Genomic DNA, 21,773 nt, shown 5'->3' with positions numbered 1-21,773 from the left:
ATCTCTGACTCTTTGCAACCTTATGGATCACGGCCCACTAGGCTCCTCTGTCCATGGGATTCTCCAGGTAAGAATACTGGAATGAGTTGCCAACAGGGCGGTAAAGGACATTAGCCTCAGGATAGAGGAAATAGGACTCGTAGACTTTGGAGGCAGGTGAAGAGGACTCTGCTGCCTGTTGAGAAGATAAAGATTATGCCTTTGCTTAATGTTGAAGTTTTTATGGTGCCAATTTTAAATACAATTTTATTGAAGACATTGCATTTTTCACTTACAATACAGTGCTTATAAACAGCAATGTTATTTCCTACCCAATCAGCAGGTGTAGGCAGGTGACTGCCCAACCTAACTCCCTAGCCATACCTCTCTCCATTCACATCCACAAATTTTCATGGTTAACGTCTTCAAGGTTACTGTAAATGTTAACTACTTATTCATATCCTATTGTGTTCTCCAATGTTAGACACACGATAAAGTGGAGTATTAGCAAAAACTAAAAACCATTTGCAAAAACTGAAAAACTAAAATCAGAAAAAGATATAAATTAGAGTAAGTGGTCAGGATGAAAATGTAGATATGAAGATGGTAACATCTTAAACAATTATTGCAGTTGAGCTTCAAAACTAATTTTGATCTTCCCAGTGTCCACAGTGAAAAGGGAAACACAATCCATTATATGATTCTAATTTTCTATGAGGAGATTCTGAGTTGTTCAGAAGATGCTGAGCTTTTCTTGTTCAGGGCTTCATCTACTCAGAAATGTAAATTGTAATGTCCTCTACAGAAATCCTGCAGTAAATTCAATGTAGTTTTCATTTTACAACACGAGCTGGCAATTTGACAGGTAGAATTGCTCCTTGGTGAAAACAGTGCTTTGAAGGCCCGTGTAGATATGTTCTGAGGGTCTCTGAATGCAAAAATTAAAGACAGGAGGAATAGATGGAGTCATATGTCCTTCAAACAATCCTCCTTAAATAGTGCTTTTCTCAGCAATGCTTTGGCTAGAACATGGGCAGTGGACAGTTCAAGCGTTGCCTGTGGGTACTTTGATTTGCTGATTAAATGCAGATCCAGCCTCAGACTTTCTAACTAGCCTGTGACCAAATTTAGTTACTCAGTAAACATTTTTAAAATCCAAAGAGAGAGATGAATAAGTTATGTGAAGTGGACCAAATATATGTTTAAAAAATTTTACAAATAAAACTTGAATGATATTATACAGATGCCTCTCCCACTGGTTCTTTCCTAGATCACAGTCCAAGTGAGTTCTGCCAGTCTGTTTAGACCTGGCCTTGGTATTTCTGGTTCATTTAGCAGGTGCACCATTCATCTGCAAGGAAGGAAGAGAATAAAGATGTCATCAATAATATTCCTATAGAGCCTCCAAGTCAACCAAGTTCTCCTAGTGTGGGAGGCAGTAATTTGTTCCTTGATATATGGGGATTGCTTTTCTTCGGTAGCAGAGACCCAATCAGTCTTCAGAGGTGGCTGTAATTAATAGGTAAGGAAGTGCAAATACATCTGAATTAATAGAGCCACTAGGTGTGACTAACTATAATATGATTACATGTGAAATTAACCCAGAGATCAAACCTAATCAATCCAGACTAATAACTGCCAGGACAACAATTTGTGGTTTTAGATGAGTTTATGTTGAAAAGAACTACAGAAAATGAACTCTGTTAGAATGTAAAAGATGCATTTTTTAAAAAAGTATGAGTTGTGTACTAAGATTATAAGTATGCATTAGATGATATTAATGTCCAGATGCCAGATAATCAAACCATTATTTTTCTTGGCAAGTGAGAGTAAACAAAATTTAAAAATCAGAAATTAGTAAAGAGAAGTCCACATTTTAAAAGTGAAGCTGAGACTCCTAGTGTTGCAACTTTTATTTATTTATTTGATTCCAGTAACTTAAAAAAAAATTATTATATAATATCTAATACATAGAATATATAAACTACAAAGAGCAAGATAGTAACAGCCATCAACTGACAACCCAGTTTAAGAACCACATTAACAATTTCACTGCAGCCCCTCATGTATCACATCCTAGTTGTAAACTTCCCTGCCCTCACCACCACCCCAGAGGTAAACACTACCCTGAATTTTGTGGTTTTCTGTTGTGGTAAATCATATTGCCAGCCTCGATTCTTCACTCCTCACTGTATCTACCCCTTTTTCTTTGTAACTTTGCAGAGCTCTTCCACTGGGGTTAGGACCCATTTCCCTATTTTTAAAAAGTTGAATACATAACTTTCCTTGATCAATAGAAGGAAGCATAAATGATATGTCAGTTCTAAGCCCAGGCCTTGATAATTCATCTATGTTTTGTACTTTTTTTCCATCCTCATAAGAAGAACATGCTTGGACTAGTATTCGTCAAGGAGAAGGATGGAAGACATGGAGCAGAACTGAGCTGCACCAGTGGAGCCCAGCTTGGCCGAGCAGCACCTTGTTCCATGAGAATAAATGATTGTGGCTTCAAGACACTGTTTTAGGTGATGGCTTGCATGATGTTTTTTGTGTGGCTATTGCTAATTTACACACATTCTTCCTTTTCTTTATAGTGTTAGTTGCTCAGTTGTGTCCAGCTCTTTGTGACCCCATGGACTGTAGCCAGCTAGGCTCCTCTGTCCATGGAATTCTCCAGGCAAGAATACTGGAGAGGGTTGCCATTCCCTTCTCCAGGGGCTCTTCCTGACCCAGGGATTGAACCGGGTCTCCTGCACTAAAGGCAGATTCTTTACCATCTGAGCCACCAATGAAACTTTATCAAAGTTTTACTGCAGATATGTCCTTGAACATATTGTTTCTTTTGGGACTTTATATAAAAGGTACCATATTAGTGAGGGTTTTTTTGCATAGCTGGCAATAGGATTTAAAAGGTCCAAGTCGATGATTGAAGAGTCCTCTATCAGCCAAGAATTTAACAAAATCACAATAGTAAGCAGGTAAACAGACTTTCAAATGGGCATCTTGCCAAAGAGCATCCCCAGCCAGATCAACATAACCAATTATGCAGCACACAGATGATAATGTTGTTGGACAAAACAGCAAAAAAGGTGAAGAATGAGTCCTCTCATGTATGGGTGCGTTTCAACCAACCCATAGATGGTGGTGAGATGGAAGACCTGGGGCATTAGGCACATCTGTGCACAGCTCAACACTCCCCCTTCTCACTGGTGTAAATTTGAGCAGTTATTTCATACTCTCAGAGCCTCTGTTTTTCTGTCTGAGGAATGGGGATAACAGCCTCTCCCTGCAGAGGACTCAAAGCCAGTCTGCTCACTCATCCCTGTGAAACCAGGGCTTTCAACTCTAACCTTTATAGAGGGGATGAGAGGTGATGGAATTAAGGGGATGGAAAGAAGAGGAATTCTTTCTTCTGAGGGATAGAGAGTTTGTGAGTTGAAGGAAAGGCATTTGAAGACTGTCCTGCTGACATCACCTCTCATCTTGATGGAGGAAAAAGCAAAGTCATCTGCTGGTTTGGGAGAGTCAAGAATAGAGTCAGATTAGTGGGAAGTTACTAAAGAACACAGGGAGCCCAGCCTGGTGCTCTGTGATGACCTAGACAGGTGGGTTGTGGGGAGGGGAGAGAGGCTCAAGAGGAAAGGAATAACATATAATTATGACCAATTTGCGTTGTTGTATGGTGGAAACCAACACAAGATTGTAAAGCAAAAGATCGTAAAGCAATTTTTCATCTCTGTCCTCATTACATTGGAGTACTCCATGGCTTAATCCTTGGACCTCTTCTCTTCTTTACTTAAACTTACATACCTTAGTAATTTCATCCAATCACATGTCTTTAAAAAAATTAAAATTTTTTTAATTAAGTTAAAAGAAAAGAATAGAGTTAGGGTCCTGGAGAGAGAGATTTTACCAGCCAATGGAGAATAAAGCCATTCACGCTACTTTGTGTAAGAGATCTTTAAATACTTAGGGCATATCATAGTATATTAGATTATGTGATGATTTCAGGGATTTTTAACTCAATACTCCCATTATACACATGTGAGAACTGAGGTCCAGGGAACTCAAATCTTGATAAAAATTATACAGTGAATTAGGACAATCTGGGATTTGATTGCTAGGTCTTTGACTCCCATTCTTTCTGGTGCTTATTAGTTATAATTTGCTTCTAGAACCTCTAAATTTCCTCTTGAGAGATGGTATGTCTAGTTGTCATATTACTTTCCCTTTTAATACTGGGAAAACTGAATCCCAGTAATATTTCCTCATAAGTTCTACCACACAAACCTTTACCCAAATTTTTTGTCCTTGTCGGAATCCTCATCTCTCATTCTTCATCTCTCTCTCTTTTGAAAAGAAATGGTCTACTGCTTTTAAAAAATATTTATTCAGCTGCATCAGATCTTCGTTGCTGCGTGTGGGATCTTTCATTGAGATGCACAGGCTCTAGAGCTCTCAAGCTCAGTAGTTGCAGCGTGTGTGATCCTCCCTGGTCCAGGATCAAACCTGCATTCCCTGCATTGGAAGGCAGATTCTTAACCCTTGGATCACCAAGGAAGTCCAGCTAATTTTCTCTTGATCCTTTTCCAGTCAGACTTTTACCCCTCTATGCCACCCTACAGTCCCATGAAAGTCACCAAGACCACCATGTGACTAAATCCAGTTGTCAATTATCAGTCTTCAACTTACCGAAGCTGTTAGCAATTCCTTTTTAACATAGTTGATCCTGCTTTCCTTCCTAAAACACCATCCTCACTTAGTCTTTAGGACACCTCACTCTCCTAGTTCTCTTCCTACCTCACTGGCTTCAGCTTCTCAGATCCTTAGCTATTTCATATGTATCTCTCTGCCCTCATTACATTGGAGTACTCCATGGCTTAATCCTCGGACCTCTTCTCTTCTTTACTTAAACTTACATACCTTAGTAATTTCATCCAATCACATGTCTTTAAATACTATCTACATGCTACATTTGATGAATTTCAAATTTATACTTTCAGGTTGGATCACTGCCCAGAGCTCCATTCATATATTCAACCGTTCTTTGTTTCTTTACTTGGATATGTTAAAGATTTCTTAAATTTATGTCCAAAACAAGCTCCCCCATCACAACCTCCCCAAACATGTACTTCCCACTGTCTTCTCCAATTTAGTAAATAGCAATTCCATACATCCAATTGCCTAAATCTTTAACGTTCTTTCACACCTCACATCCCATCTATTGGATGTACTATGTACTATGAAAATGCATCCAGAATCTTCACACAACATTCTTTCACACTTCACATCCAATCTATGGGATATACTATGAAAATGCATCCAGAAACTTACCATCTCCCATGAGCTGTATCGCCATCATCTTGGTCTAAGCCATCGTTACCTTTCAGTTGGATTATTCCAACAGCTGCCAACCTGGCCTTCCTTCTTTCATATTGCCCAATGGTGTTTTTTCAACATTACCCAGAAAGAGCCTTTTAAATCACACACCATATCATGTTATGTCACTTTTCTGCTCACAGCCCTCTAATGACTCCTCATTTCTCTCCCAATAACCCTGAAGTCTTTACTCCCTGGAACAGTCAGCTTCAAGTTAACTCCATACTTCAGCCATCAATTTCCCACTTACAAACATCTACCACTTCATTTTCCCTTTAGAAATGTGATCATACTCAATGTACTGTCCAGTAGTCTGCTTCAACTTAACACTATATCTTGACAATCTTTTCACATTAGTGCCATTTATCTAATTTTTTCAACAGCTTTTATTGGCATAGGAAAACATTTATGATATGATACTTATGTGACAAAAACACTATGTAAGTAATTTGTATAGGGAATGCTACTTTACATAAATACAGGATTTTTAAAAACCATTAATAAAAATCAATATGTTAAAATGTTAATGATATTTGCCACCAAGGGATAAATTTGATTGTTTTCCTCTCTTTTTTTTTTCTGCTTTTATTTGCTTTCCAAACACAATGATTACATAAATTCATGCAATTAAATACAAATGTGTGTGTGGAAAATAAGGACCAGAAAATGACCATTGACAAGCAGATGATTAAATAAATTTTGATATATCCACACAGTGGAGATGACTCAACCATAATAAGGGAGGATATACACATTGTGGATGACTGTCAAAGATATTGTGCAACTGAGGGAAGTGAGACACAGAAGAGTTCCTACTGGATGATCCAGTTTATATAAAATCCTAGAACAGGCAAACTAATCCACAGTGACAGGAAGCAAATCAGTGGCCACTGGTGGCTGGGGAGTTAGATTGACTGAAAAAGACACTAGGGGTCTTTGGGAGGGCAATGTAAATTTTTTACGTCTTGATCACGGTGATGTTTCTGTGGGTGTATACATTAGTCAAAACTTATCAACTGATGCTTAAAAAACCAAAACATTTACTTTATGTAAATTTTATCTCAATAAGACTGATTTTTAAAAGAAAGCAAAAGACTAGAAAGGAATCTATAGGAATCTTAGTCCTTAATATAAGAAGGTAGTGGTGGGCTGTGGAGCTGGGTGTTCTACAGTGTTATATGAAGGTAAAAAGTATATAGAAGAAAAACATTTTCAAAGGCTGGCTGAGAAATTCTTCAGGAAAATAACTGCTTTTTAAAACTCAATTTCCTTGAGAAGGCATTTGGTGAAAAGATCTTTCTCATAGTTTCTTTTCTGTGTTGCAAGAATGAAACAAATAGCACAAACTGCTCTGCAAGAAAGAGCAGTTCCCAACAATCTCAAGAAAGAATACTGAGGGAGGAGACAAGGAGCCGAGAAATAAAGAGGAGTTGGGAAAGAAGTGAGAGGGGGAGGCAGGAAGAGTGGGTTCTGCAGGTGAAAAGGGGATGAGACCTGGAGGACGAGAGACCCAGGGAGAAGCTCCTGGGGTTGGGTGCCACTACAAGACTTTTATATACAGGAACATGTGATGTTCAGTTTCAAGTGGTTGGTCATTCATGACTGCTGATCGCCAGTAAAAACTCTCCCCCACACAACTCCCTACTGGGAATATCAAAGGAGAGGATCATCCACCTCTTGTGTGGCATCCAGGGGTAAAGGGAAGAGGTGAAACATGCCAGGTGAGTGGATCAGGAATTCAGTGGAAGAATCATGGCAAAGGTATCCAACAGAAATATAACCATACACACACATCCTCAGAGGTCAGGGGGAGAATGAAGGGTTTCCCACTATATGTAGGATGGCTGTTCAAACTGTTTTCATTTAAGTACAAGTTTTCACCCTCAGGAAGAATTGGAGCCCAGGCAACAACCTGATGCCAGAAAAATCCCTGACCTTTGTTGATTGAGCTGGATAAAATTTAATTCCCCCTTTGTTGTAAAACAGGGGCTAAATGTACTTGTTCTGAGGCTTTCTGAGTTGGTTAAGAGTAAAATTGTTAAGTCACATAGGAAAATGAAAATCATATTCACCAGAACTCCTCTTGGGGAGCCCTCTATAGAGTCAGAAGGAATAATTTGGCTTTAGTGGTAAATAATCCACCTGCCAGCGCAGGAGATGCAAGAGACCTGGGTTCAATCCCTGGGTCACGAAGACTCCCTGGAGTAGGAAATGGCACCCCATTCCAATTCTTGCCTGGAAAATTGCGTAGGCAAGGAAAATTGCAATTGCCAGAGGAAACTGGCAGGTTACAGCCCAAGGGGCCACAAAGAGTCAGACACAACTGAGTGACTGAATACACTGGAATAATAACAAGAACTAACATTTACTGGGTACTCGTTATATAGCAGACCCTGTTCTAAATCTTTTGCAAGTATTAAATCAATTAATTTTCATTAGAACTCTATGAGGTAGCTACTGTTATTATCCCTATTTTATCTATGTGAAAACCCAGGCATAAAGAGGTTGGATAATTTACCCAAAGTCACAAAATTGGTGCATGTTGAGTTGGGATTTTATCCCCCAAAGTAGAGAAACCACCTGAAGCAGAGGGCTGCATGTGCTACTTGCTTCCATAGAGAGGGGGCAGGGGTGCTGCCAGACATCCTACCACTTACAGGACAGCCCACAACAAAGAATTATCCGGCCCCAAATGTCAGTAGTGTTAAGACTGAGTGTAGCCCACACCATGCCTGGTATTGGTAAAGCTGTGTGGTAGAGTCCCCCAAGGGGCACACTACATCAGTACAATTAATTTGGGACTTCCCTAGGGATCTAGCGGTTACACGCAGAGCCCCCAGTGCAGGAGTCCCAGATTCAATTCCTGGTCAAGGAACTAGATCCTGCGTGCTGCAACTAGAGACACCACATCCTGCAACGAAAACAGAAGATCCCATATGCAGCAACTAAGACTCAGCACAGCCAAATAAACAAATATTAGAAAAAAATATATTAATGTTATATGGCTACTTCCTTATGAGAAGGTGGGCCTGGTTAATGGCAGGGATTTTGTTTTACTGAAAGAGCTGTGCAAATTAGGAACCAGAGCTGAACTGTTTAGGACAATCAAGGAGCATTTGAGCATTTCGTGACAGAAGGGTGGCAGTGGAGAGAAACGTCACTGGTGATGGTGGGTGAGAAGGTGATGGAAGAAGAACACGTACATCCAGTGGAGATGTTTGGACAGTTTTGCTGTAAGGGGCACAGGTAAGCCCTCTCTTGCAGCTCTCCAACATTTTATTAATCTGCATTCCTTGATAATGTTTTACATAATGGATTTGCTCTTGAATGGAATAAAAAGAAATACAGAAGTACATGCCCCCCAGACATACACATCACAGACTGGGAACAGGCTGCTTGCTCCTGGGGGTCATGAAAGGTACATGTGTCAGTCACTTCCACAGCCCACTGTAAAGGATGAAGATGACATGTCTTCTGTATCCCTAGCACCATCTGCAAAACTCTGGACCAGTTCTTGCACTCCCATGGCTACCTGCTGATGAGCCCCAACGTCAGTCTCCAGGTCAGACCTTGCTTCTGAGCTGCAGACCTGTTTATCCAACTTCCTCCTGGATATCTCCACCTACTTCTCAAAAAACTCAGCATTTTTGAAACTGATCTCGTCAACTATTCTCTTTCTCCACCTGATTCCCACCTTCCTAGTTGTTGGGATTACCCTTCAACTGTTGTTCGGCCAACAATTATCAGAGCCCCTCTCTCTCTCAACAACTTCCCCATCCAATCACCAAACCTCTCTCCAAATATCTCTTGACTGTGACCCCCTTTTGCGCCCACAAATCCCATGAATACATGTCTGCTGTTGTCATGAATATTCAAGAGCAAAGGGGAAATGTTAAAACATAGTTCCTCTGAACCAATATCTTGGGCTTTTTCTGCCTCTAGCTTTATAAATGACCCAGAAAAAAAAAGAACAAATGTAAATTCATGGTGAGTGCTGATGATACAGAATTATGTGGCAAGCTGGGGCCAGGGGCAAAGCGCAAGAAAGATTCATCATGACTTAGATCAGCTCAGCAACTGAGCTGACACATGGCCAATTAAGTGTGTTCATGGGAAGCACTAAAAAAGTCTGCAGTGAGGCTCACAGAAAGCAGGCAAGCATGGACTAGCTGATTCAGAGCCCAATCCCCTCACCTCATCCGGAGAAGGAAATCTCAGCTCGGAAACATGAACAGATAGGGTTGAAAAGAGAAGCTTGGATCCACCAATCCCAAACAGGGCTGTTCCTCTCCACCCCTATCCTTGTTAATATCAGCTGAAGCATAATACATGTTTCTGTTTTTTCCAAGGATTTTTTTGCTCAGCACCGAGCGAATGTGTCACTTGGGGCAGTTGAGTCTTCTAGTGGTGTGAACTGAGAATTATAGATTTTGTTGAGCTAGAAAGGACCTTGGAGGCCACCAGTGCTAGAAAGGATCTTAGAGGACACTAGTGCTAGGGTTCCCAGCAGAGGATTATGAACGTCTGGAGAACCTTGGAGCTGTTGCAAGGGCTGTTCAAACCTGCACTGATATTATACCTGTCTGCGGATAGAATCAACCAGTGAGGCTCAATTGTAGGGCAATGGATCTATCCCTACATAGTTCAAGGTGGGTTTTAGACATCTATGAACTCTTCGAAACTGAATGCACATAATTTTGTATGTATGTACATTTGACAATTTTCCTGGAGAAAGAGACTATTGCATTTTATCAACATGTCAAAGGAAGCTTCCTATCTGAGTAGATACCATGCATGACTCTTTTTAGAATGTATTGGATTCCATTGTGATTAATAAACTACAAAGTCATTTAAAGCATTGGTTAAAAAAAAAAAAAGAATAGTTTTAGGACTTCTTTGGTGGCACAGTGGATAAGAATCTGCCTGCCAATGCAGGGAACACAGGTTCCATCCCTGGTCTAGGAACTAGATCCAGCATGTCTCGACTTTAAAAAAAAAAAAGAATAGTTTTTGTTATTGTGCATCTTCTCAGTCAAAGGCTACTTTACTACTCACTGTGATCAGAAGAGAATCCTTGAAATGCTTTGGTATTTTTCTAAAAAGAAGCAATCATAAAACACATAATTGATAAAGGACTTGAATCCAGAGTATATAAAGAACAGTTGCACCACAATAATAAAACAGGATTCCAGTTGTATGACTTTCTGGGAAAAGCAACATTTTAGAGAAAAGTAAGCAGTGGATGCCAGGTCTAGGGGTGAGGGATCAGGTATATTGCAAAGAACAGAGCGAAATTTTGGGTGATGGCAATGTTCTATAGCTCATGTGCTGTGGTGATTAACACATTGGTCAAAACTTAAACTCTATATCTAAAAACTGTGCATTCCATTGTGTGTAAATCAGATCTTAATGAATCTGACTTAAAAGTAAAGAAGTCCTCATGTTCAAAATGCATTGATTTCTATGATCATTTTATGTGTGAGGAAACTGATATCCAGAGAGAAGAATGATGTGCCCATTTCTATTAAGACATCTTGAATGCAGAAGGATGCTCACTCAGTGGGCCCACCACTGGGTCCAGGCCTGGATGAGCATGTCGAGCAGAGAGGCGACGATCCGCCACGATCATTTCCATGACATGCTGAGGAGTCTCTCGGGAGAAGCTTCACGCCTTGCGAAGGAGGAGCCAAACATCACAAGCTGACTCAGGAGCCACTGCTCTGTCCCCAGAGGTGTGAAACCTCTATCCTCACATCCTCCTCAGATAGAGCTGTGTCTACAAAAGTCTGCAAGCACTGAAACTGCTTATAGACTGTGACCCACAGGGAATGGAAGCCCTTCAAGACCCACCACTTGGAATCCTTGGCATTAAGTCTTCTGGCTTTTGTGTGGCAGGCTTGTCAAAATGATAGGTGGGTGGTGGCCTTCAGGGGATTCCATGATACCTTATCAGCAGTGGGAGCAATGTCCTGAGATACTACCAAAGATAGATGACTTATATTGCACTTGCATAAACACCCTCTAGGAGTTTTCAGGCATACCTGGCTGTAGGGGCTGGGGAGGGGGCTGCGTGAAGGGGACGGAGGTCTTGCCTGAGCTGACAGGAACAGTTTGGACTATTGCTGTAAACACAACCCCATCCATAGCTTCAAAGACTGGGGAAAGTATGATTTCACACAAGCCACACCAGCTGGTTAGTGCCCCACAAAGGACTAGAACTCAGCCCTCAGGGTTTCCTATCAGGAGCCTTTAGAGCACTTGATTCCTTATTGATATCCCTGAGTCTACTGTGCAAAAAAAGGGGAGGTGTGGTGTGGTGTGGGGGTGGGGTAGGAGTAGGGGAAGACCTTGAGACCCTGTACAAGAACTTTTAAGGGCCTGTTTCTTTTTCTTTTTTCTTGGGGAGGGGGAGAGAGTTTTTTGGTTTTGTTTTTTGTAATTGGAGGATAATTGCTTCACAATGTTGTGTTGGTTTCTGCTGTACAACAACATGAATCAGCCATAATTTTATATATATATATGTATTTCCTCCCTCTTGAGTCTCCCTGCCACCCCTCCAGGTCATCACAGAGTGCCAGGCTGGGCTCCCTGTGCTACACAGCAGCTTCCCATCTATTTACACATGGTAGTGTATATACGTCAGTGCTATTTTCTCCATTTGTCCCACCTTCACCATCCTCTGCTGTGTCCACAAGTCTGTGATCTATGTCTGTCTCCATTCCTTCCCTGCACACAGGTTCATAATTACCATTTTTGTAGATTCCATATATATGTGTTCATGTAAGATATTTATTTTTCTCTTTCTGACTTACTTCAATTTGTGTAACACGGAGCCTGTTTCTTTTTAAAGTGAATATTCATCAACATGCAGTTGCTGAAGGACCTTTTCATTTTCTTAAAACTTTTAAAAAACTTCTTAGCTTTCCCAAAATACCCTCAAAAATCCGCCTTTTTCCAGAACGAATTCCCAGGGGGTGGCCTAAGCTGTGTGCAGGGTGGCTGCAGACTCAGACACGACTGGGCACACTCTCGGCCCCAAAGGTAGCCTCCTGGGGGGCACTTGTAGGAGCAATCAAGATGCCTCATGGAAAAAGATCTCTTCCTAATTGTGAGATGGGGAAATTTGGTTCCTCAGAATTCCCCTAAGGGAAATCACATAATTTGTAAGAAACGGTGACTTGATGAGCCCTCTTGGGGTAGGGGGTGAGGTCCCAGGGTAGGGGGTGAGGTCCCAGATTGGGGGGTGTTGACTGGCATGGAGGCTTCAAGGGAAAGGAAGCATTGTGTGTGATAGAAGAGAGGAATTTGGATCCTCCAGCCATCTCCCCAAGAAGGTGGAGGTGAGAAACAGAGAGGGGAAGAGAGTGTAGTAAGGCTGTGTGTTCCACAATGGCATCCTCCTCTCTCCCTTATAACTTCTATAGGTGACTTGAGATTTCTCCTGGATTTCCCCTGATGAAGGGACTGAGGTGTAGGCCTGCATGGTAGTTGGAGCAGGGTAGGCTGTGGGATGCACGGGCGAAGTATTAATAGAAACAGCACATGAAAAAAAAAAAAAAGAAACAGCACATGAGAATTCAGGAGCTGGACCATGGAACAGAAGTCTTTGGAAGGAGCAGACATTGTGCCAAGAACTTTAGACCGTCACAGGCCATAGAAAAGGGGTCCAGTCCCTGTTATGCTTAGACATATCTAAGCATATCTGGGTCACATATGGAAAAAAAGAACCAAGCTTGGCTGAAAACAGTGGGTAAAGTTGTGACACTCGTATTCCTATTTCTACCCTCCTCCCAGAATCGAGGCAGAAAAGAAGCTCAGTATCACAAGGATCCTGATGAAGCCCACCAGTATTTCTGGAAGGCCTGTGCCCATGTCTGAGCTTTGGAGGAGATTCTGGATGATGCCTGAAGGCATGTGGGAGAAAGCATGGAGAAGCCCTTGGGACTCTGGGCTGCAAGGGGGAGGGGGAGCTTGAGAAGGGCTGTGCGTGCTAAGTCGCTTCAGTCGTGTCCAACTCTTTGCTACCCTATGGACTCTAGCCCTCCAGGCTCCTCTATTCATGGGATTCTCTAGGCAAGAATGCTGGAGTGGGCTGCCATGCCCTCCTCCAGGGGATCTTCCTGACCCAGGGATCAACCCCACTTCTCCTATATCTCCTGCATTGGCAGGCAGTCCTTTACCACTAGCGCCACCTGGGAAATCCTGAAAGGGGGTTAGAGTCACCTAATGCTGTAGTTGGGAGAGGAACAGAGAAATACTGTTTTGCTATCCTTGTTTCTGTTCTTTTGTATGTCCAGTTGTATCCAACTAGGATGGCTCACATTATTTTGCTTGTGTTGACATCTTGGCCATGGAGCCATCTGGTGGGAGAGTGCAGACCCGCCCAAGTGGCCAAAAGTCAGGAAATGGGGAGAGGAAGCCCCTCACGGTGAAGATTGTGCCAGGTCAACATTCAGACACATGAGTGCAAGTTCTTGCCGTATTAATGGGCCAACTAATTGTCTGGGCTACTCAGGTGAGAGCCCTAAAATGGGATAATATTTCTGGTACCAAAATGACAGACCTGCTCCTCTGAAACCCCACAGCTTTTAAGCAACTGCCATAGTCCTTAAGGATGTTGGACTCTATCTGCCTCTAGCTTTATAAATACCCCCCAAAAGGAACAAATGCAAATTCAGGGTGAGTTTTGTGAGCCTCAATTTTCTCATCTGTAAAACAGAACCAGTAACCCCTACCTCACATTTCTATTCTGAAGATTAGAGAGATAATGGAAGTAAATGTACTTCACAAGCTGTACTCTCCATATGTAAATTATCACCATTAGATCAAATTGCCGACATTCTACCATTGTAGACCTATAGAAATGGCAATTCCATATGGTTCAACCTAAAGCTGTCATTTTCCATGATCATCAACATAAGGGTGGCAAATCATGCTTGTGGAGATTTGGGTATAATGTAGTCTTGAAATGAATTTGTATTACCCAGGTATGGTATCAAAAAGGGTGTGGCAGGAGAGCGAGGCACCCTGGGTAGATGTCACGGGCCTGCCTCGTTTGCCCATTGTCCCCCAGGGCCGTGTTGGTGAAATTTCAAGATAAGAAGGAGAGTGCAGTCCTGGTTCTCCAGAGCAGCTGCATCAGTGAGGAGAGCCTTCAGTTCTTCCCACAGTGTCATCCTCAGGCCCACAGTGCAGGGGCTTCTTTAGGAGAACAAGCTGAAGGGCTCTCAAGCCCCAGGCAGAGAGTCCAACTGAGGGCATGCAGGCATTTGAGAGAGACAAAAATTTGGACCTGGTCTCTCAAAACTCTGCTCCAAATTATAATCACAAAATGAACTTGTAGACTTGTACATTAAAGCCATTTCAGTTTAGACTCTGTAAGTCTACAGAGGACGTGTGGCTCTATCCAATTTTTATGGGTGATGGCAATAATATTAATGGCTAATTTGCCGAGTGCTTTCTCTACACCAAGACACAGGTTAAACTCTTAAATGCATTCTTTCAAAACCTGAATTTGAGGAGAAAGACCCTACTGGGACCTTAAGGTATAAGACACTTGTTTCAACATAGCTCATACCAGAGAATGCTCATATGAGGGCTTACCTATTACTAAATATTGTGATGGCATGAAGAGTGAATAAGGCAAATTTGGATATAGCACTCTTGGGTTTACTCCACTGATGTAGCAAACTCATCCCAGTCATTTCCTTAACCTCACAATGATGCGTCCTCACATTTTACATGACTTGATTTTTTAACCTCATTTTCAGCACTACATTGGGATTTTACCATTTTCATTCCCATTTAACTGTTTTCTTCTTAAAGAGAGGTCCCTTAGCTGATAAGAGGAGAGGCAACTGATATGGCAGAACTTGAACTTTCCTGTTTCCCTAGCTCTAATTCCAGCTGATTTAAAAATAGACTTTTTGTGCATGAAGGTCTCTTACTGCCTCTTTTGCAAGGGATTAAGTTTTATGGGGGTCTTTGCTCAGCCTAAGGTAATCAGTGATCAGTTATACCTCTGCAGTAGCAATTGCTTGAAAAGGATTACATGTTTTCAATTCATAATAACAGCACTTAATCTGAAACCTAGGCATTTTGTCTTGAAAACAAATGTTGCCAGCACCAGAGGACACCAACGGAAATTTGTAGGATTTAGGAATGAGATCTCCGGAATCTGGTGTTCGCAGTTTTGAATCCAAAATCCCTCATAGCTAAAATTCTAAATCCTAAAACTTAAACTAAATCCTAACTTAAATCCTAAAATGAATCCTAATCTGAAAACCCTTATAAAAGCTGCCATTCAGATTTCTGGAGCCTTCCATTCATTAGGAATTAATTGATGTCCAAAAAATACTTCACATTTTAATGTTGGGTATCTTCAACAACACCAAAATATAAGGAGTGATTCCAGAAACACTTGTTTTACTTTTATTTAAACATATACTATTATCTCCACTGTACAAATGAGGAAATTTGAGGCTTCACAAAGATGTGTAAATTTCCCAAAAACTCTGTTCTACCACTTTCTAGATTTTCATTTTTTAATCACTTTATCCTTAGTGTTTATCAAAGAGCTGACACAAAGTAGGTACTCAACATTTGTTGAGTAAATTGAATATCGTCACTGAGAGGGTGGGCTTCCCTGGCGGCTCAGTTGATAATGAAGACTTGGGTTCGATCCCTGGGTGAGGAAAATCCCCTGGAGAAGGACATTGCAACCCACTCCAGTATTCTTGCTGGGAAATCCCATGGACAGAGGAGCCTGGCGGGCTCCAGTCCATGGGGTCGCAATAAGTTGGACACGACTTTGTGACTAAACCACCACCACCAGCACTGAGAGGCAGTGGCAGAATGGGAGAAGGGAAAATGCCCAGGGCGCCCGCAGTCTGGTCTTTACTCTCCTCCCCAGACTGAAACTTGCTAGTTTCTAACTAGTCTTCCCTGCTCAGAGACTGGCACCTTGAAGAACGAGTGAGTAAGTGTCATGGAGTTTCTCTCCAGACCAGTAATGAAGTTTGAAGGTTAACCCTTTGTCTGCAAGTTCTTTCCTTGCAAGGAAGCAGTTTCTGTGTTTTCATTTTTCCCCTTCATCCTGTGAAGTCACAGTCAGAGGGATTAAATAAGTTCTCCGTGGTTCTCTAGTCATGGCTTTACCTGTTTCTGAGCTCCTCCACTGTTTCTTTTCCTGTGGCCAGCAGTAATCAGGCAACATTGCCGCTCGGAAAATTCTCCCTGTGCACAGGACAGAAGGACTCACTTAGCTTCTTAGGAAAGTGACTGCCTGGGTGTTGACGCTCTTCCTGCTATTCAGTGAGCTGAGACATAATCCTTCATTACACAAACAAATAAAATCTTGTTATTTACCCAGAAACCTGCCAGTGCTTGTGTTGCTTCTTTGGTGGCCACGTGGCTGAGGACACTCAGTGGAACGTGGCTCCTCCTGTCCCGGGAGCCCTGACTCATTAGATTGTCTCCAGAGACCTCTTATCCTGAGCGAAGCATAATGGAATGACAGCCCCACAGCCTCTTAGCATGAGGGGAATTCCATTTGATTCATGGTTTGCTAGAGGGCTGAGGGGCTGAGAGGGCATGGGGTTAATTCAGTCTCCCCGCTTAGGTTCAAATCCCTCTACACACTGAAATGGACTGGCTGGGTCGCAGTCAATTTAGCATTTCAACAGACAGCTGCCTAGCCGGCGGATGCCTCCTGGCCTCACAGAACGCACGTCCGGAGACTAGAGAGAGCAGGTGGTATTGGGAAGTTAGGGCTATGGAGCCAAACTGTGCTCCTGGATTCATGAGCTTTGAAAATGTCATTCTTCTCAGGTTCTCTTCTTTCCCAGAGAGAGATGAAACATACCATTCCACGGAGCAAAGAACTATAGACATCTAGCCACTCAGTTGCATTGGTGGGTCCAGTTTACCCAAGTATAAACTGACCCGGCTGAAGACCCAGCTCTTTATGACACAAATTCTGTTATGTCATTAAAAGGGAAAAATACCCATCACTTCTCCACGCCTGGTTATGATCAAGCCTTGAATATAGTTGAGAGACTACTTGTTGAGGGGAGGTGAGATCGAGAGGATCCTACATCAGAAAAACTAATCAGGCCATGTGGGTATCACTGAACTGAAGGCAGGAAAGCCTAGTGGTTACAAATGGGATTCCAGAAGCAGATTGCCTGGTGAAAATTCTTCCTCTGCCACGAATTCTATGAAATTTTTTTTTATAGAGGGGATATTTTTATTTTTGATTATTTCTTTAACATCAGTAGTTCTTTGAAAAAAATATTCTACCTCTGCCCCTCTGAAAATAAAAATTTGAAAGTTTTACATTGAAAAGATTTTTTCATTGGGTTTTTGTTTGGTTTCAGTTATTAGTGTGGCAGTTAAGAGTGTGAGCTTGAGACTCCACATGCTTAGGTATGGATCACGTTTATCAGAACTTTTGAAATTCTATTCTTTCAGTTATAGAAGGAAGGTTAATATTATTTCCTAACCCAGTAGATTGCTTTGAGGATTAAATCATTTATGCATGTAAAGTATTTAGCATATGCTGCACGTGTAGTGGAGATATAACATGTATCATCCACTACCAATGGCAGTTTGGTGCAATCATATATTGATTAAGAGGACAAATGAGGAGAAAGTAAGGACCTCTCTGTGCCTTGGGCTTCGTTTCCTTCAGCCTCTTATTTCTCCCTTGATTCTTTTTTATTTAAACTTTCTTTAAAAAGATAATTTTTTTGATGTCTTTAATTTTAAAATCTTTATTAAATTTGTTACAGTATCCTTACTGTCTTATGCTTTGCTCTTTTTGGCGTAGAGGCATGTGAGATCTTAGCTCCCTGACCAGGAACTGAACCTGCACCCTCTGTATTGGAAGGTGAAGTCTTAATTATTGGACCACCTGGGAAATCCCTCTTCTGATTCTTTTGGCCTCTTTTTGCCCATTTCCCCAGCTCACTCCACTCCCCTCCTACCATATACCTCCACCACTACCTCCAACTGCATGTTAAGAACAAAATCTGCCTAGAATAAAGCATGTTTTAAATTGACTTTTAAAGAGATCTGGTATTTGCTTGGCTTAGTTTTCCTCAGAAATCTCACAGCACTGTTCAAAATTGCTTCTGAGATCCTCATTTTACAGCTCAGAGCTCTAAAACCAGCAGCCCTAGGTTCAGTCATCCCAATGGATACAAGAAATAACTAAAGAATGGTCTGGAAGCTCTTAATGCTGAAGGCATTTCATAGGCTCTGGAGAAAAGTCACTTTTTGCTTTTCCATGTGGAATTTCCAACTAAGAGGAAGACTACACCCCAAATATCACAAATGGAAACAGAATCTTCTGCTGGGAGGGCCCTGAAAGATCTTGTTCTTCCCAAGCTTCCAGACCTGAATTATCTTAGACAAAGTATAGAAGACCAAGAAGGGATTGGTGAATCAGATCCTCCTTTTACAGAGGGGAAAACTAGAGCCCAGAGAAGCTAGGTGGCTTCCATGTGGTCAGTCACGTGGTAGTGGGACCAGGACTGCAGACTCCAATCCAGCACTCTGCTTATACTCTATGACTGTTGACCTTCTTCACTGGAGACTAAGCTTCCTCCAGGGGATCATATCAAACCCCAACTCCTCCTCTTGCTAATTAGCATATTTTACTCTCATTTAGCTTTGAAAGGAAAGACCATGGAGCCTCCACCCTCAGAGAGTCATCGGTGAGGTATGGCACCCATGAGTCATGGTCAATTGTTTTCCACAGGACACTTCCAGTTCACCGCAGGTGAGTGTTGTTCTAGAACACTGTGGCTAGGAAGCATGGGAGTCTGATACAAGACATGCTGTGTCCCAAGGCTCTGAGAGTCCTGGGGATGCTGCGCCCCGGGAAAGAAGTACAAACTCCCAGGCAGGGCTGGACAAAGCCTAAGAAGTCCTGAGACTGCATGTGGGCAAGACCAAGCAGGGTCCATACCCCATCTGCTCCACTTTAAGCAGGATGGTGTGATGCAGTGGAAGGGCAGAATGAGTCCCAGCCCTGCCGCCAGCTAACAAGGGAACTCAGCTCCTCTCTCTGTGTCTCTGAGTCTCAGTTTTGGAAGACAGCTGCCAAATGAGGGAATGGATGATCTCTGAGTCCTCTCCCAGCTCCAAAAGCCTCCTCTGTGAACCTAAATGTGACTTGCTGAGTGACTAAGCGCCTAGACCTTGACTTCAGACAGACTTGAGTTCAAATTCTAGTGCTACCATTGTGTGGTCTTGGGTAGGTAACTTACCGTCTCCAAGCATCAATATTTTCACTAAAAAATACGGGAAATGGCGCTATTACTTTGCAGGCTGTTGTAGAGATCCAGTGGTATAATACTTGAATAGTGTTCAGCATGGAGATTAATAAACATTGGTGGCGGCTCCATCCACTCCGCTCATCCTCTATCATTCAGAACAAAGGTCTGAAGTCCAGTTAGATTACTCTCCTTGTAAGCTAAGTGTCCATGACCCTTGTATAGGAGTTTCAGCTGGATAATCTGATTTTGTCACAACCAGAAAGAGTAAGGCACTTTCGTTTTCTTTCCAGGTTGGACTTGTTGACAACACATGGGTGAAAAACATTGATTAATAGCTCATTGATTGGCTTTCCTGGGCACCCCCGACATGGTACCTTGTTCAGTTAGTTCCAGCTTCAATGGGTCCTCCAGCCTGTGTCCTTAGCCTGAAAATCACAGCCTTCTGTCTGATTTATGCCAAATGGCATTTCCTTGTAGGACTCCTAGTGCCTGGAAATGTCATTAAAGAATCACCGAGCGAGGTAAAGACCAGATAAAGGGAAGCACCTTCTCGCCTGCACATCAACACCATTAAACGCGTTGTTACAGCAGCATCAAAGCTGTCTGATGATATCATCAGTGGCAACTGGTCAGTGAAAATGTTTTTTAATTGTGACTTGAATGTGTTTATCAACCTCGCTTTGTGACATCAAAAAGACAGCAACAGAAACACCGGGAGCTTCAGTCCTCAGGGGGAAACATTAGTCATCTGTGAGTGTGCGGGCCTTGGCAGATGGTCAGTTCTTCTCCTGAAGTCAGACTTCCAAGCCACTGTGCAGCATTATGGCTAGAAATGCGAAGAATGCTATCCTGACATTGAACATCTTTATAATAAAATTACTAATTGGTGACTAATACCACAGGCTTCTGAGCTAGAAAAAAAAAAAATCTCATAGAGGCTAAGTGGTTGGCTGCATATTCCATAATTTAAAACTACTCTTAAAATTCCACCAGTGCTGCAGTGTGGCTTTCTAAGATGTTCTCTGAGTGATCTTGAGTGCCTTGAGATTTTTAAGTGCAGCCCCAAAGAGCTATTTTTAAATATTCAAATACATCATACTATCACAGTAGTTCCAGCCCTTTTTTTAAACATCTTTAATTATACTATTTTGCATTACAGTTTCCAGGTTTCCCCCCCACCCCCCCTCTCATATTTGGCAACTCCACAGCATCTGTCAAAACAAATTAGCACTTGGGGTGGTAGAAATATATTTTTTATGAAAGCAGCAAATGTGTCAGCATTGGACAGAAGCTGAAACCTGATTTATTGGTTTATTTTCTTGGGTTTCAGACCCAAAAGGCAGAAGCCTTTGAAAGAATTTTTTGTTCGCATCGCTAGCGCCCTTGCAAGATATGTAAAACACATTCAAATTCCGCCAGAAAGAGTCACTAATTATGATATGTATTTGCATATGTTTAATCACATATATCTTATTTCATTTTGCTATTTCTGCAGGGCCCCTCGCTTCGCGGAGGGGGGCTCCTTGGCGCTAGTGCTGTGAGTGCTGAGAAAAGTTCTGTCGAGCGAGCATTCCACTACCGTGCTATTAGTTTTTTGTGTTATCTTTTCCAGTGAAATTTGAAATTTGCAATTTTTAAATGATGTGTGTGAAATTATATGAGTCTATTATGTCATAATATTATACATCCCAAAATATTGGTAAAGGGATCTCCCCTTTCTCACCTCCCCCTCCCACCAGAGATCAGAGCACTGCTGAGAAAATAATGATTAACCTTTAAAATCAGATTGGCATTTCTTTTTTCTCCAAATCTAGAATTAATACGCATTTTTTAATCATTAGTGTAATGTTCAGGATGATACTTTTGTTCTTTTGCCTGTTGAACTGTTACGGCTGCTAGTAACCCTTCAAATTGTTTGCTTCATTCAAGCATCCTTTCCTGAATAATTCATTAGGCATTATTATCCAAGCGTGGAACCCCTCATTTAGCACTGCTGATCTTTTCCTTATGTGTAGCTGACAGGCAATCAAAGTTTTTATCAGTGCAGAAAATTTGCAATTCAGAAATGTAGTTGCAGCAATTAGTAGCTATCAGGTAGCATTGGAAGGACAGCTTCATAAAAAGACAGAGTTG

At 41.8% G+C, this 21,773-nt stretch overlaps 1 long non-coding RNA gene across 1 annotated transcript; it reads right to left on the bottom strand.

The window, feature by feature from the left end:
* Window positions 1-229: 229 nt before the first annotated feature.
* On the bottom strand, window positions 230-20,263 carry LOC145525596 (uncharacterized). The gene is made up of 3 exons (XR_014068315.1): window positions 19,632-20,263; window positions 16,516-16,593; window positions 230-1,330 (listed from the first exon to the last, which is right to left on the bottom strand). It is a non-coding gene; the product is annotated as an uncharacterized LOC145525596 (long non-coding RNA).
* Between the last annotated feature and the right edge of the window lie 1,510 nt (window positions 20,264-21,773).

Source organism: Giraffa tippelskirchi, chromosome 11, assembly GCF_054371585.1.
Source record: "Giraffa tippelskirchi isolate mGirTip1 chromosome 11, T2T-mGirTip1v1.2.pri, whole genome shotgun sequence".
NCBI classification, from domain to species: Eukaryota; Metazoa; Chordata; class Mammalia; order Artiodactyla; family Giraffidae; genus Giraffa; species Giraffa tippelskirchi.
This window is presented reverse-complemented; position numbering and strand designations above follow the sequence as displayed.